We start from the raw sequence: 14,959 nt of genomic DNA, 5'->3' as shown, positions 1-14,959 counted from the left end.
TCCCATAGACAGCAGCCCACCAGGCTCCCCCGTCCCTGGGATTCTCCAGGCAAGAACACTGGAGTGGGTTGCCATTTCCTTCTCCAATGCAGGAAAGTGAAAGTGAAGTCACTCAGTCGTGTCCAACTCTTAGCGACCCCATGAACTACAGCCCACCAGGCTCCTCAAGTAACTGATGGGATTTTCCAGGCAAGAGTACTGGAGTGGGGTGCCATTGCCTTCTCCGGGTTTTTTCAACGTCTTTAATTAAATCCTTATTCTAGAAACCATAGGACCAGCGTCCTAAGGAAACCCCTAAAGAAATCCTGAAAGAGGTCAGCAACCTCCTGAGAACTGGGGATTCTTTGCCCTTTTTTTTTTTTTTTTAATGTATTTATTTTTTAATTGAAGGATAATTGCTTTACAGAATTTTGTTGTTTTCTGTCAAACATCAACATGAATCAGCCATAGTTGTTTCTTAGCTTTTTTTCCCTCTTGATTCTTACTGGAGCTTTTTTTTCGACCCTGTCACATACCAAGCTTTTCTCAGCCAGAGTGGGTTCTGCTCTTGAATGAGCTATCTGCCTGGCGAAAGGGTAGGCTACATGTTGGTGGAGGTGCTCCAGTCTGTTCATTAGACAGGATTCATTCATAGAGTACCTGCAGTACTCCAGGCACTGTGGAGAGGGGAAGGGGAAGTAGGGTCTCCCCTCAAGGCACGTCCCTGGCTGGGGATGTGGGGCAGTGGTGTCGGTGACCATTGTCATGGAGGAAGACTGCTTTTCATGCGAGACTGGAGCGAAGGCCCCGTTGGGCAGTCGCAACCTTGCATGTTTGGTTTTCTGGGACAGTCCTGCTTTCAGATGTCCTGTTCTGTTATCATATGGTCTATTTCACCTGTCTTTGGCTGGGGGATAAAAACATAGGCTCCATGCTGATCGGGCAGAGTTCAGACTAAATCCAGATCCTGGTTCCTGTTGAAAGCTCTGCAGGATACTTGCTTTTATGTTTGTTTTCTAGAATTGGTTCATCATCACAGTTGGATGTGAGCCAGCCACTCGCTCCAAGCTCACTGTCCCTAGGGCTCTGCTCTGAAGAGACCTGCAGATTTAAAAAGCCTTCCCTGCAGCCCATCCCATGTTAAATAATGTCTGTGTGGTACAACAGAGAACCTATGAATCTGTAGCAGAAGGCTGTCATTTTCATGGCTATGTGTCATTGAGTCAAGTCACTCCATTTCTCTGTTTGCTTGTCTGTGAAATGGGGCTAAAGTGGAAACCTACTCCACAGACGCTCTTGAAAGGACTACCTGTGAGATGACCTAATATCCTTTGGCAACATTTTTAAAAGTTCCTTGATGTTTATTGTTACTTAAAATGGCTCCAGAGGTTAATGCAAAATTAAGGAAACTCCCAAGCCAGTCTTAACACTGTTGGCACAAAGAGCAGTTACTTTCCTCGGTAAAATAGAATCGATCAGGTTTCTTTTCATTAAAAAGGTACAGCAATTTGCTGTTGTATGAAACCTTTGATGTCCCCTAGAAGTCCTACTTGCCAATTTAGGGGTCCCTGACAAAGGCTATTTTTTTCACTAGGAAGGACCTCCTGCCATAGGTAGATTAGGGAAGTTTTGTACATGGTACCCAAAGTGTTCCATTAGCATCTTTAAAGGACTGAGAAATCCTAGCTGTCTGGCTTCTGCTTTCTTTCCTTAGGGGGCCTGTCATACCTACTCTGTGCTGAGGGAGAGCCTCACCCTCCCATTCCCCGCTTCCTCGGAGTGGAGCCCCTTCCTGTCAGGTGGGAGCCTGGAAATCTGACCTTCCCCCTCCATGCCGGGCCACCTCAGCCACATAGAGAAATGAAGAGCTGATTCAGCTCTCCTAGGACTTCTTGGAAGCAGAAAGATCACCACACAATAAATGGCATGATGCTGTCAGGGGCCTGGCCGTGGACCCCACCTTCCCAAGAGCTAGGGATTTACCCCCATTCTGGCTAACGTGACCCATTTTGGGGTTCAGGAAATATGGTCAGATGTGTCATTAAGATCTCCCAAATCTAAGGTCAGTGAAAACCCAGAGAAATCAGGCTGTTCTCCTCCAGGAGCTTTCTTCCCAGAGAAGCAGGACCAAGCCCAGAGCCGAAGCACTCCGCTGGGAGGGCTGCTGCCATGAGGCTGCAGGTGTTTTGTTCTCTTCCCAGTAACAAATGTGAACCCTACTCTAATTCTAGATTTCTGATTTTTTTAAACAACCTCTTTTCTTGCTAAAATCTATGATATTCATTTATTAAAGGACGAGAAATACTTAGTCATGAAGCCCTCAGAGCATAATTCCAGTGTTTCTAAGGGTAAAACTTTGAACTGCAAAGTCCTGGTTTGATCCACAGTCTGTTCTCTCTCTGTGTCCATCTCCTTCCCTCCCCTTCCCTCTTTTCCTCTCCCCTCTTTTCCGCTCCCCTTTCGTCTCTCCTCTCTTTCTCTCTGATGAAACTAGCCTGGACTGTGACATTTTTTAAGTATTCATGTCTGTGTAGTGTTCAGTTTGACTCCTTAATGGAAATTAATGACCACGAAGAGGCCAGAAGTTCTGAGGTTGAACTTTGAATTTCCACTGGGCCTCTACTTGTGTACATGCCACTGTAATTAATTGTAACTTCCATTAGTCAATTGTATGTTCAGAAATGATTGGGAAGCAGTGGAGCCCAGTAATCAGAAAACATGGTGTGACTGACAGATCTGTTAGGAGGTGTCCCCTAGTGGTGGTGGCCCTGTGGCCAGAATGCACTCCCACTGGCCCTGGTCATCTCAGGCTGTCCTGCTATTTGGGGTGGGGCACCAAGGTGGGCAGCTCCCGGCACGTACCACTGCAGTGCTGGTCAGGGGAGAGGAGGACCACCCAGGCCGCCCACTTTGTGGATCCACCTGACTCCTGGATCTGTCCTCCCACCAGACTGGCGCCCTCAGGACGGATGGGCCTTTGCCTCTTGTCCATCTTGGAGCCACCCTGGAGACCCTCCTTTGGGTTCCTCCTTCACTTCCTTCCTCTGCTGAACTGACGTGGGTGCTGCTTCTTGGCCACCATCTGTGTTACCTGCATGTCCTCGTCATGTCTTATAGGTGAATGAGGGGTTTGGACTGTTTGTGAAACTAAAATAGCTGATTTTGTTCAGTCAGTTTCAGAGTCACTTTTGGAAAATTTTAGATTGTCTGCAAAATCCTGCATAGCTAAAGCAGGGAAAGAAGCCTTTGGAGACCCTACTGTTCGGTGCTCGGTGGCCGAAACCTTAGCTGGGCTGGAGCATCGCAGCTACTCTTGCCTCCGGCCCCAAGGGAGGTGCGGCATCCCAGCCCAGCAGGATAGCTGCATGCCGCCACTTGTCCCCCCACCCCTCTGGCCAGTGAATGCGGTGAGGAGTCACACAGGATGGGTGACTCCTGTTTGCCCAGCAAACATAAACAGTGTGATGTTCAGGTCATGGTTTATGGGTCTAAGATTTCCTCCTGGACTACAGTTCCCTTTTGTTTCTAAATGGTGAATCTCTTTAGCTGTGACAGCAATTTGAGAGCTAGAGTAGCATGACCCTTAATTCAGGGAGCTGGACTTAAGAGTGGGTGTAGTAGGATGGGAGAAGGTAAATTCTTCATTAAATGCTTACTATTTAAAATTTTACTATTATAAAAATTAAATTATTTGGATGTTAAAACTGCACCTTGTATTGATCCTTAGGAAGTTTCATCTTGCAAGAAATGTGAGTTTTAGAAACTTAATCTAAGGTTCTAGGTCTTGTCCACAAGCAGTAGGTTCTGCTTGGATTCAGCAGAGATTAACTTTTAGCAGGTGTAGGTTTGAAATGCTTCATGGAAGCTGTAAGGCTTAAAAGAGCGGTAAGTGTTTCAACTGGCAGAGGGAAGAGAGGGCTGTTTCAGGAGGACGTTCGTTCACTTATTCAGCCAGCAATTATTGTGCGCCTCTCCTCTGTTTCAGCTTTGCAGGCTGCTTGGGACATCAAGAAAATGTGTCCCTGCTGGAATGTACACTTCTCGTGGGTGAATACCACGTCTAAGACAGTGCTCTTGAGATAATGAGATGGTCCGTAAGTGGTTTGATTTGAAGGCTTTGCTCTGCTCTCAGTATACTGGGAATTCAATATGTGTGAAAAAGTAACCGTTCCGGGCACTATATGATGCAGTGCCAGGTGTGGCTTAGGAGTTAAGCAGAGGACAGCCTGGGGCGGGTGGGGCTGGAGGATCTGTCTGGATGTTTGGATCGGGAGAGCAGGCCAGGCAAGGCACTGACCCTGGCGCATCGGATCAGGTGGCAAAGCTGGAATGAGGTCAGCAGAGCCAAACCCCCCAGGTCTCTGCCAGCCACAGCTTTGGAGTATTATATGGGCTGCCCTTCCTGGAAACCCGATTTTCCTTTAGGGAGGCTCCTCAACTGAGTATAGATTTGGCCAGAATTTCCATACCTGTTTTCTTTTCCCTCATAAACTATTCAGTGTCTAAAATGGCAAGTTGATAGCATTTGCCAAACGGTTTTTATAGCGCTGCACCTCCTATAATTCCCCTTCTCAGGCAGCTGTGGAGGGTGGTTCTCTTCAGCCAGCCTCACAGGCAGAGGGCTGCATTTTAATCAGCCAGGCCTCTGTGGTCCCTGAACACCACGTTGGTTTTCATGCGCTGCCCTCTTCCAACCCAGAAGAGACTAAGAAATTACCAAATTAAGCCAGAATGCTATGCTTCAACACCATTAGGTGTTTTCTTGAGCTGCTTCATAGTTGGGCCTTAAAGATGAGCTCCACAAGACTTGCTGACATTTCTACTCTCCAACATCGGACATGGCCACCTTACCAAGCCCTGCTGTTTCTCCTGGGGTGATACCATCAGAAGCCTTGGATGCTGTCATATGGTTGTGGCCTGTGATAGATTGGGTGTCCCTCAGACCCTCCTTGGGGGGAAGCAGAGATGGTGGCCAGCAGGCGTTTCTTTGCTCTCAGATAGAAGCATTCATCGGAGAAGGCAATGGCACCCCACTCCAGTACTCTTGCCTGGAAAATCCCATGGATGGAGGAGCCTGGAAGGCTGCAGTCCATGGGGTCGCTAAGAGTCGGACATGACTGAGCAACTTTGCTTTCACTTTTCACTTTCATGCATTGGAGAAGGAAATGGCAACCCACTCCAGTGTTCTTGCCTGGAGAATCCCAGGGACGGGGGAGCCTGGTGGCTGCCGTCTATGGGGTCACACAGAGTCGGACACGACTGAAGTGACTTAGCATAGCATAGCATAGAAGCATTCATTCTCTGAAACCCACACCTGTTCGCTGAAATCCACCTGAAGTTTCCCTGTCATTGAGCAAACATGGATTCATTTCTTTTCCATCCTAAATGTTCTACATGTAGTCCCTCACTCGCCTCAGGGGTTGCAAGTTTGGCTTAAATTATCTTTATGTTTAAAGAGTAAAGAAAGTGGTATTTCACTATAATTTTGTGTTTCAGGCAGACTTTCCACCAAGCGTCTTTTAATTTTGGCCAGGAAAGCGTGGCTAACCTGCGTGGATTTGCAGATGGGAGAGTTTTGTCCCCGTGGTTCTTTTTCCTTCCCTGTCATATTTGGAATTGGGGCCCTGTTCTTCTCCTTTCTGCCAGGAAGATAAAAACACTGCTGAGAAATCCGGATTTGTCACAGTGGAGTTAGTTGTGGGAGGACAGCAGCAGGAACAGTTTATGTTTTATTCCCAGATTAAAGTTGATGGGGGTTATGTTTTGTGTACAGTTTTTTGGAGGCGTGGCCCTTTCTTAGAACATCATGTGATTTAGTGGTGATAATTAGTTAGAAACTTGTCTTCCCTACAGATGCCAAGGTTAGAGAGGGACTTACTCTCACCAGAGACCAGATGACAGCATCCACAGATATTTTTAGAAGGGGCCTCATCATTTGGTTTCCCTATTTCATTTTCTTTGCATCAACAGCCTGATTTCAAACTTAGTCTTGGGCAGGGAGGGAGAGGGCGGAGATTTTCTCCCTGTTAATGAAAGTCCTGGATGGGACAGGACAGCGTCTTCCTATTTATTGTTAGTTGGCCCACTGCCTAGAAACTGCAAAGTGATGGCTGTAATCCCCTTCAGCTGTAGGCTTCCTTTTCCTTCCTGAAGTTTTGCCTAATCTAATGTGGTTTTAGACTCATAAGGCCATCCACAAACACACATAAACCTCATAGTTAACTGAAGCATCTCACTTTAAAGAATGTAAGACTAGTGAGAGCACCATTCAAACGCAGGGAATTTGTGTCCAAACCAAGTATCGTTAAATCCGGTTATTTACTGTGCTCCTTTCATTTTTCCAGTCAGTCATTTTTCCAGATGGTGTCAGATAAATATGTGTAAACATCGAGCCACCAGAGAGAGGTTAAAAAATCTTAAGGCGGGGGCCTTAGAGAGGCTGCTTTCCTTGTGATGAATTGTAATTGTAAGGTCTTCCTCGTGAATACTGATCCTAGCGTTCCTCTTAGAAGGGTGATTGCGTTTCCTTTCTGTGTTCACGGTATTTTACAAACTGTTTGCCTTCTACCACAGAGGAACAAGTTGCCTTTCCATCCTGTGGAGTCGGGGCTTCTCTGCTCAGTTTGTCCTCTGTGAGGGCCGCCTCTCAGCCTGGGCCTGGCCTCTGCCAGTTGAACTTCTAGGCTCAGGCTGTTTGCTCTGCGACCTCAAGGGCGTGTCAGGACAGAGTGCCACGAGGGGCCCCAGGCCCATTCTGCAAAGAAGGAAAGCGGGCAGGTCGATGCCCTCTTTTGCTTTGAACGATGCCACGTTACGGGCTTATAGGTGCCTCCTGCCTTCTTCCCTCCTGTGTTGACCCGGTGCCAGCATCAGAGCGAGTTGCGTGCTCTGCCGCTGTACTTGGGGAATGAAGTGTGTCAACTCCCCAGCATGCACTGGTGTCTGTGGCTGAGTAATTAACACCAGAGGGAATGGGGGGATGGGGTTTGGGCTAGGAAATACTTCACAGCTCCTCTCTTGGCACTTGCAGTAAGTCAGGGTCCAGACTTGGGGACCAGAGTCCCCTAATGACTGACTGCATAGTGATCTTAGATGGTGGTTTAAGTGTTATTGTGAAGGGAAGAATGAAATCCCCTTAAAGAACCATATCCGCACCCTGTCTGTTCGGGCCTCAGGGGTCCCAGGTGGAGCCACTAGAACAGTACCGGTTCCAGCAGGCTAAATGTCTCACGGGTGCTGATACCCGTCAGACCTTTCCTCCCTTTGAAGTCAGCAAGCTGTTATTTTATAGTCCAGGATAATATTATCTAGTATCCTTACAGAGCAGAGAATACCTCCAAAAAAGCCATCAGCTAGGGAAACAATACTTGGGGAAGGGGTGGAAAGAAGGGGCCTTTTCCTGCTTTATCATCTCTGCCTCTCATAAACAACCCAAGCTCTTCTTTTTGGAGCTGTAGCAAGGGTAGCTATGACTGTGGGTGTGTAATGTCACAAATACTAAGCCCTGCTGTCTTTCTGAGGGGTAGTGAAAAGGAAGATTGCCAAGCAGTCCAGTCAAGAGAGAGAAGCAGATGTAAATAACGTATGTGTATGAGTAAGAGAGGGGGGAGCTTATTGATGCATTTTTCATTACTTGTTCACCTTATCTGGTGAGACGATCCAGAGTTCATGTTACTTCCCTCCCACCTTTCTATCCATTTCTTGGCCTAGAGCCTTTTTTTTTTTTAAACCATGACAGCTGACACTGTCTCCGTAAACAAGTGGTCTTGAGGCCTGTCACATCAGTTCATTTAGCTACATCTCTTGAGTGTGTGGATAAATATATATGTGTGTGTCTGTATAATAAGTTTATTTTTTAATTCTCTGACTTTTCCTGGCTTGGTGGTCATATGATGTCTGATAAGACTTGTGTAAATTCAGATGCTTTGAGAGGACTTACGATTTGAAGATTTCTTGGAGGCATAATAATAATGCCAACAGTAATGTTGTTATTCATTGTTAAAAGGGTATTCTTTGGGAGGTTTTTTTGAGCCATTTGTGTGTGATATAATTTTATTTCCTCTGTAGATTTTTAATATATAAAGCAAAGTCTACTTAGGCAAGACAAAGTCTACTTCCCAAGACAGTCTACTTAGAGATTGCTTGTTTTTTTGGTGAGGGAAGTCAAGATTACCCCTGGCCATCTGTGCAGACTGATGAAGCATTTGTGGAAAGTGGCCATTTCCTCCTCTGGTGTTGGGCTATCAATGGAAAGGGTGGTAAGCAAGTTATTTAGTCCACAGAGCCAGCGGGGGAGAACTAGAGAAGCATAACTGGTCTGTTTGGGGTGACCAGCTTCTCTGGTTTATAGCATGAAAGTCCTATGTCCCAGGAAGCCCTTCAGTCCAAAAATCTGGAGTAAAACCCCATCCGCAGCCCGGCCCTCCCTAACTTGGAAGGGCCCGCTGAGACACAGCAGGTTTACCTGGCTTCGTTAACCTCCCCAGGTGAATGGCCCCATTTCCTCTAGGCATTTGAACTTGAGAGCATTTTGTTATCAAGCACAGGAGTAAGGTAAGTAATCTTCAGGCTTTTGTCCTTAGGTTTTCAGACCTTTGAATCTAGTGCAGCAAAACAGCCTGACTTGGAGCACCCCAGCCCAGCGGTGGGTGAGGAGACCGGGGAGGCTCAGGAGGTGTGACCCAGAGGGCCTGCTGCTGCTGTTTGAATGTCCTTAACCGTCTCTGGTTTTCTTCTCTCCTCCTGTAGACCCTCAAACTGACGCAAGACCTACCGAGAAAACCCTTTGCCAAATCTGCTCTCAGCAAGTGGACAGTGATACCGTTTACAGCTTAACACCTTTGTGAGCCCGCGCGTTTCCCACCCCAGCAGAGACTGTTATCGGCCCCTTCCCCTGGGTGAAGCACTTACCCTCGCACAGAACTCTCTCTATAATGTATGCAAAACCTTCTTTGTACGGGGTGACAGCCACCTGCCAGCGAAGGACAGCACCTGCCAGCACCGCCCACCCCGTTCAGAGCACACCGTCAGCCGGCGGGCCATCCTTTGGTGTTTTAATAGCGCGATGGTTTATGGGATGTGTTAAGCGTTGTTTTGTGTTCGTTTTCCTTTGACTTTCAGTTTCTCACATGCATTGACTTGGAGTCTTTTTATGTTAAAGTGTTAACCATCCTTCCCCTGGCACATTTACAAACAGAAAATGTACCAGCTACTGCGCTGGCTTTGGGTGTCACAAACGTCCAAACCTGTAGAACTCCCCAAACTAACATATTACGTAAACTAGAGGAGGTTTTTCTGTCTTCTCTACTTTGGTAGAAAACTATTGTTTTCTTAAAAAAAAAAAGTCAACAGTGGCACGAGTGTTGGCTGTGCACAGCGGCCCAGGACAGAGCCCTGCATCTGCAAACTGAAGGGTGCCCAGCGTCTGCCCCCGAGTGCTGGTCCTGAGTCAGGGCGGTCGGGCGACAGTACCCTGGCCCTGGCCTGCAGTTGCCAGATGGGTTTGGCCTGCGGTCTCCTGTCAGTATCCTCAGCTCACGCAGTCACAGTGATCATACGCTGGTTAAAAATTAGGATCTCTTCGAGAAGAAATCTGCTCAGCTCTTCACTCATTGCCAAAGGCCACTAATGGATTTAGTTTTAAGGAGAAAAGAAAAGGAAAAAAAAAAAAACGTAGTCTTGTTTTGCTTTGCAGAAGTGAACTTACAGGTAAACATTAAGCCTGCAGTGAGAAATGTGTGGAAAGTACAAACCCGAGTCACTCTTTTTTCTAAATGCACACCCTTGATTACTTTTAGCCTTGCTCTGTATAATCTGATCTAGTAGACGTGTATGAAGGAGAGGCAATAGCATACAAACTGATTCTTTTTTTTAATATAAATAAGCTTAGGTTGTTAATTATACAAGTGACTCAATGGAAGTACAAGATAGGGCCGTTTTGACCTCCCTCCTCCCACTTTTCCTGCTTGTATGGATTTCATTTTTTTCTTTTCAAAAAGTTATGGTGCTGTATAGGTGCTTTCTGTTTAACCCAGAAAGTGTGATTATATTAGTTGCCCTCTTTGGTAGACAGAGTAGTTGGGAACACCTTTGGTACATATGAAACTGGGACAATGAAGCTCTGATTGGCACAGCATATGCATACTTCTCCAAAAAGGTATATGAAGACTCTTTTCTTGCATATAAAGCATTAGGCATACAAATGTATAAATATATTTTATCATGTACAGTTACAAAAACGGAACATTCTGCATGGATGTTAGGAATCCAGGCTCGTAGTTCAGCCCAGACCTCCCTGCATGAGTTCTCGCAGACACTTGCACCATGCAGTGGGCGCTGACTCCCCCACCAACTCAGACATGCCACCCGACCACCTGCACCCACCACCAGCCACCAGGGGCCCCCTTGCGCATCTTTGCTTCCTGATTCCTCTGGGGGTGACGGTGGTGGTGATAACAGCTCCTAGCATAATGAAAGTTCCATTTGGTGTTGTCACTTGTCTCTCCCGCCTCGCTTAGGTTGTCATGTTTGAGTGATGGCCCCGTTGATTTCACCCTGCCTTTTACTGAATCTGTAAATTGTTGTGCAGTTTGTGGTTATAGTAGACCTGTAGCCTATTGCCTTTTCTGAACTGCTCCAAGTTTATAATCTTCATTTTGAAAGTATGTATAATTTTTGAAAATATGTATTCTATTCACGCAATCTGCTTCTCAGTGAGACAGACTTTTGCTTACCATATTCCTCTGTAGTAAGGCTAGCCCCCTCCTCGAGTCTTTGGTGGTCTGCTGTTCATGAGGACTGTCCATTGTCCGTGAGAGGGGGCTGCTCTCTGGGTTCCTAAGTGATGCTGCCCTCGGTGAAGACACAGTTTGGTCAGGGACGGGAGGGACCAGGGGGTATCGGATTCAGGAGAGAATCCAAAGTGCTTCCAACACAAGGGCCCTGAGACTTTCTCTCCTGAGCTCAGAGAAACAAGAAAACTAACAAAATAGCTATTTGCCTTTGCAGTTTTCTAGACCGTGGAAACTACTTTGGGAGTAGAAAGGCAACCCTCAAATGTGTTTCAACTTTAAAATGTTGAATTCCTTTCAGACCTGTGGCATCTCATTTATTCTCCCCCCTGCCCCAATGTTTGTTAGATTTCAGGCAGAATGTCTTATAAAATGTCCTAGAACCAGATTATAATTTAATTGAAAACAGCTGAGGGAGGGATGGAGCTGGGGTGTGAGAGCAAGACAGCCATGGAACAGATCAGGAAAATGGAGAGGGAGGGGGGGCTTTGAATCTTTTCTTTACTTTTTATTTTTTAAAAAGTAACTCAGCATCTACATGTAGAGTATCATGGACAGCTGAGATCAGGGCAAAGTCAGGTGCCAGCATCAGTCTAGAAAGGGTCAGGCAAGAATGGAATAGTTAGGCTTGTCCAGGATCACACAGCCTTGCTCTCACCCTTGGCCACTCACCTGGAGGCCAGGATCCCTTAGACTAACCAGGTCCTGCCACAGTCAGACGAGGCAGGGTAGAGGTGCCATCTTCTGTTAAGACCCTGCTTTCAGGAAGGGCCACTAGTGGCCACCATGTGAAGTTTTGAGTCTCACAGGAAGTTTTCTGACCTGGAGCGTCTCAGTGGAATACTCAGTAGCCTCCGGGGGTCTGGCAGTCATAATGTTTGCTTCCTGATGCAAACTCGCACAGTCTACCCTCAGCCTCTCATTAAGCTGCTCTAGGGAGCCTTCCACTTTTTGATGGGAAATTTAGAAAGAAGAGTAACAATGTTGAAAACATGACCTGAACTCTGGGGTTCTGTTGTTACCTTCAAGGTTCCAGAACCAGAAACCTTTTACCAAAGTTAGAAAAGAGCTTTATCACAAGCCTTCCCTGTCCTGGCATGAGGCCGCCAGACTCAAGAGTATCCTATTAACTGTGAATGAATCTGAGGTCAGTTCCCTTTATTGCGGAAACACATTCTTTGAAGATTTCAGAAGTTCGTCTTTGCTGTTAGCAGGTGGAGCGTGTTTACACGTGTACCGGTGGACTGTGGGGGGGCCAGGGCTTGGTGTTGGGTTTCAGCCCTGTGTGTGTCGCTTCCCCACTCTGAGAAGACCTCATGGCCCACTACTCAGGACAGGTATGCCCAGTCTCAGGGTGTCATTTCAGGCAGCTTCTGAACCTGTTAAAGATGGAAGGGAGTCTATCTCATGAACCCCAACTTAAAGAATAAGGAATATTAGAATCTCTTGGAAAGCCCATGTTTTTTTGTGCTGATGCCAAGGGCTGGTGAAGGAAAATAAGTTACCTTTTCTCTCTCAAAGCAGAAACAAAATCCTGACAGGTCCGAACTGTGATTTCCTCTTGGTGTATTTGGGAACCGTTGATTATGTATAACGTATTTTTTTAAATTAAGAAAAGCAAAAATTTTTTGTAGAAATTCAGTCGCTGGCAAAGAGGTACAAACAGCCAGCCTCTCCTGGAGACCAGGGGTGGCAGGGTGCAGCAAGGGGAGAGAGCAGTCCTTGTGAAATCCCGTCTGTCAGAGCCCAGGGACTGAGAAGAGTGCAGCTGGCCCCGAGTACACACGGGCTCCACATCCTCAGAGTCAGCCAGCCGCGGGTCCGGAGGGCCAGTTGTACTGCCTTTTTATATAAGGGACTTGGGCATTCGCGGATGTAGGCGGGGGGATGGAGTCCTGCAACCAGTCCCCCACGGATACCGGGGGTGACTGTGTATTATATTTGACCTAGATCTTTAGTGGGTAACATTTTATGCAGTTTGAATGAATAAAAATATTTTCCTTTTGTTTAGTTTTATTTGTATGTATTTTACTTTGATGAATGATTGGTTCCGAGGCCTCTGCCACACTCCAGAAATACTTGTGTGGCTGCTTTAAAAAAAAAAAAAAGCTGTGTGTCTGGTCACTTATTTCTCTAAAATTATCTCATTGCCTGGCAATCAATCTTCTCTCAATATAGTTGTCCTAGCACATTATGTACACAGGAAATGTAAACAGATGTGAAGGAGGACCAGAAAAAAAAAGTTGATAATAAAGAAAAATGTATGTTTTGGCTTCACATGTTTAACATTTTTTTTTTAAGAAAAAAGTTGCATGAATGGAAAAAAAATCTGTATACAGTATCTGTAAAACTGTCTTATCTGTTTCAATTTCTTGCTCATACCCCATACAAACTAGAACTCAGTGTGGTGCATGGCTGTATTCAAACACCTGAGAGTCATGCAGTTGATCCTTTGGTTTGAAGCACCTCATCCTTTCTTTCAAAGCGAACACTATCATATTGCATTCTTACTGAGGATTTTGTCTGTCCATATGTTACCATGAAATATCTCTACCACCTTTTGTCTCAAGAATCCAAAACCAGTTTGATTTGGGAATCTTCTCCTTTCCAAGTGAAATAGAGATGCAGTACTTAACTTTCCTTGGTGTTTGTAGGTATTGCCTTGTGTATTCCATTTAAAACCGTAATCTAGTTTGTAAAAGCAATGGTGACGCATGTAAATAAAGCATCAATGACACTCTACCTTACTCCAAGAGATTGTTTGTTGTCCCTCGCCGTCTCTTTAACCTGAGAAGTGAAATGGCTGGATTTATCTCAAGGTCTCCCTGTGGGAGAGGCACAGAGCAAAGAGACTGTCCTGAGATCTCTAAACTAAATGAATCCTGTGGACTTTTTCTCTGACCCACTTTGACCTCCATAGGCGACCAGACACTTTGATAAAGCAGATTCATGGCATTGTGCATGGTCGTGGAGAGCCACTTTCAGCCTGCCGAGTCAGTTCACCCTGGGGGAGCTTCTGTGCGGGTAGTGGGATTTGGACTCTGCGCCCTGCATGGGTATCAGAGGTTTTGACCCTACGGGGGTCATGCTCTCAGGAGTCCAGCAGATGAACACTGGTCGTGGGTCATCACTGTGGCCTCCTACACAGCAAACAGCGTTTAGGCTGCTGGTGGCCATAGCATAAATGTTTCCTCGGGGCTATGTTCAGGGGAACTCCACCCTGCTGTAAAACTATTCTCAGTAGCCCATGTTGTGGATTTTCCTATTAATAAACGTCATAAAAATCATTCAGCTTTGGGGTTCAAAGTCCTAAGCAACTTGATGGACTCCATTGAGGTCAAGTAGGTAAGAAAGATTTTAAAGTTTGCCTTTGGGATAAGTTCTGTGTTGGTGGAGAGATGCTTCCGTAAGTCTGTCCTTACCATTTTTTAAATTTCCTGTAAAGGTAAAAACCTCACCATCTTCTAGGACCAAAGCCAACTAAAAGATATTTCATTTGAGATTGCTTTCCAGTTTTGATCCTGTCTCTCAAAAGATTAAAGATGGAAATCCAAAACCAACTATCACTAGGTTCTCAAGAGTTCCCCCAAGCCAAGTAAAAATTCAACTAAAATTAATTGAAGTTAAATCAACAACACTAAGTCAATGTCAAGTGTGCCAGGGGGCCAGACTGTGATGGACATCAAGACAACCGGGACCTGGGCCTTGGCTTCTGTGAGTTTATATTCCAAGGTATCATCGGTCTGTTCCCCTGTGAGGAATAAAGAGCTTACTGCTGCCAGCTCGCCTTGCTTTCAGCTTCTTGTTTAGAAAAAGAAGAATTTGTAATGGTTAATCTCACTAACGATTGACAGATTTGATCTCAAAATGTTTGAGGAGTGAGGGCAAACTTCTAATCCCACACACGTGACACGCATCAGCCAAGCCACTCACGTCACAGCTGGAACACAGGTCAGAGGTGGAGGAAGGTAGAGTTCATAGCCAGGACTTACCTGCCATACGTTCCCTGACCTTGGCCCTCGACCACTCCCCTGGGACTTGGGAAAAAAGGAGATGGCTGTGGTGCCCTGGGTGCCTCTCAGCTCAGCTTGTGGTGGGCATGCTCAGGGGAGTGTGCTTGAAGAACGGAGGTGGAGAGAGGATCATCTGGAAGGGGCCCTCTCCTCCCTCTGCTTCCATCGCCAGCAAGG

At 46.2% G+C, this 14,959-nt stretch overlaps 1 protein-coding gene across 3 annotated transcripts in view; it reads left to right on the top strand.

Annotated features, from left to right (window-relative positions):
* The window catches only part of FOXO3 (forkhead box O3), a 117,978-nt gene extending 104,467 nt beyond the window's left edge, over positions 1-13,511 (top strand). For all 3 annotated transcript variants that reach the window (XM_005210804.5, XM_059889780.1, XM_059889781.1), the window contains one exon: positions 8,728-13,511. The gene's annotated coding sequence lies outside the window, so the exon portion shown is untranslated. The remainder of the gene's footprint in view (positions 1-8,727) is intronic.
* Positions 13,512-14,959: the final 1,448 nt, after the last annotated feature.

The sequence above is a fragment of the Bos taurus genome, chromosome 9 (assembly GCF_002263795.3).
Source record: "Bos taurus isolate L1 Dominette 01449 registration number 42190680 breed Hereford chromosome 9, ARS-UCD2.0, whole genome shotgun sequence".
NCBI lineage: Eukaryota > Metazoa > Chordata > Mammalia > Artiodactyla > Bovidae > Bos > Bos taurus.
The sequence above is the reverse complement of the archived record's forward strand: the minus strand, read 5'-3'. Positions and strand labels throughout refer to the sequence as shown.